General features: G+C 40.3%; 1 protein-coding gene across 1 annotated transcript in view; it reads left to right on the forward strand.

Moving 5' to 3' along the window:
* The window catches only part of CLIP4 (CAP-Gly domain containing linker protein family member 4), an 844808-nt gene that overhangs the window by 321901 nt on the left and 520407 nt on the right, over window positions 1-2500 (forward strand). The window lies entirely within an intron of this gene.

Consider the following 2500-nt stretch of genomic DNA (forward strand, 5'->3'; position numbering starts at 1 on the left):
GAGAATCTAGCAATACCCGTAGTAGGGGCAATTATAATAGAACATATGCTAACGTCAACCGAGTAGAAGGTACTGGTTCACATTATACTAGACGTAGCAGTGTTACTGGTGTAGATCATAATGCTGGTTCCACCAATACTTCAAATGTCACACCTAATCCTTTAGTGGGTGAGACACCTAGTGTGGCCCCTCCATTAAACACACCTTTGACTAGTGATATGCCACCCCATGATGGAGGAGCGTCAGCAAGTATATTGAATCCTATTCAATCGCCTCTAGGTAACACCACTTCTTCGGTGTATACCACCCCCTGTGAGAGTAACAAGGACATGGTAGTAACCACCAATGATGAGGCACCACAGAATACATCCCTAGCAGGGGTAGTAAGAAGGAAGATCCAACTAGAGAAAGTTGAGCTGCATAACCCCTTGGATGCCCCTTTTCCAATTCGGTTGAACCGGAAAAGATCGTTGGAGAACGACTATGCACGTGGGGCCAAGAGGAAAGACGCACCTCTTTCCTCGAATCAGCAACAAACTCTACCCAACTTTTGGGGTCACATGAACTGATTTTCAATATCTCTGGCCAAATGTTGTCTGAACCAGAGTTGCGAATACTAAACAAAGGGATGTCATTCATTCCAGCCTCCAGAATTGACCTGAGTCAATCCATTATGTCTGTTAGATTGTTTGCTAGGAATATTGGCCTTAAATTAATCTTTGGTGATAAACAAGGATGTGAAGCACCAAATCTTAGAAGGAAAAGTGAATACATGCCACCTTTCAACTCGAATATAGATATATTTGTAAAAGCAGTCGAGAGGGACATTTATAATATGCAATGCATTCACGAACCAGACATACATGAAAATCTTACTAAAGAGGAAATTCAAGCTCTGAATGGTCTCAGGTCGAACAGCAGAATAGTCATAAGACCGGCTGACAAGGGAGGTGCCATAGTAGTTTTGGACTCCCTATACTACAACACCAAGATGTCTACTATGCTTAATGCAGAAGCATATGAAAAGGTTTCTACCAATAGTGTACACCAAATGAAAGTTTACATAGATGAAACTTTGGTTGAGCTCAAGTTGGCTGGACACTTGTCTGAAGATCTTTTTAGGTTTTTGCAAGTGGACTATCCAGTTATTCCGATCATCTCAGGACTTCCGAAAATACATAAGAACCTTCATTTACCGGAATTCAGACCTATTGTTGCAGGGTCTGGGTGGCTAACTGAGCCCCTATCTATGTATCTAGATTATGAATTTAAACCAACATTATTTAAGTCTGATTGTATCTTGAAAGATACAGAACATTTGTTAAAAGAATTATGCATGTTAACACGTGATCTCAATGCAGCCAGAATAACATCAGCATTGTTTGTGACTATGGATGTAACCTCTCTATTCACTTGCATACCGAATGGTGAGGGCATCCAGATGCTACAACGTTATCTCACCAGCAAATCTGGCCTTAATCAGAACAAGATAGAGTTTCTATCTCGGTTAATGGAGATTGTTCTAAATCACAACATCTTTCTATTTGGGAATACCTGTTATAAGCAAGTGAAAGGGGTCGCCATGGGCACTAGCTGTGCCAACAGCTATGCCAACCTGGTCATGGCGACCTTTGAAGAAGTATACATCATTAACGAACCTCACATAATATTTTACAAAAGGTTTGTGCCCGACTTGCTATTTTTATGGGGAGGCACTGTTGATCAATTACATGTATTCCATAACAAGTTGAATTCCAGTAGCTCTTTTTTAGAATTTACCATGAATTTTAGTATTGAGTCCATTGACTTTCTGGATGTAACCATTTACAAGCAAGGCAATAGCATTAATACGAAGATACATCGGAAACCCTGCTACAAGCCTTCTTTTCTTCACAGAGACAGCATGCACCCTCCACATATTTTTCAGAACATCATAAAGGGACAAGCTATGAGAATATCCAGGCTTTCCACTACGAATGTCGACTATCAGCAAGGGTTGAATGAGCTAAGTGATGGCCTTCTGGCACGAGCTTATTCTGAAGATGAAATCCAAAAAGTATATACAGAAATGCAATATCTCAGACAGAATAGAGCAAAACCATACTTGTTGGGTGGTGAAAGTAGAAGACCTCTAGATTCCATTGCCAATAATTTTATTGGCTTTGTTATGCCTTATGGAATAGGCTGTAACATGCTAAGAACTCTAATCAACAAGCACTGGAACATTCTTACCGCCAATGAGAGCATTACCAGATTAGTGGGCCATACTCCATCTTTTGTTTTCAGTAATATGTTGAATCTGAAAAGGTTGTTATGCAACAGTAAAGGCCTAGGGCTCCAAGAAAGGTCAGGTTTTGAAAGAACAAATAAGTGTGGCAGATGTGCACAATGCCAATATGTAGATGAATCACACTACTATAGGCATCCTGTTTCAGGTCACCTTTGGACACTAAATCAGAATAGTGACTGTAACACCAGAAACATTGTTTATATTGCACAC

The sequence above is a fragment of the Protopterus annectens genome, chromosome 1.part2, assembly GCF_019279795.1.
Source record: "Protopterus annectens isolate FY-2018-M chromosome 1.part2, PAN1.0, whole genome shotgun sequence".
NCBI lineage: Eukaryota > Metazoa > Chordata > Ceratodontiformes > Protopteridae > Protopterus > Protopterus annectens.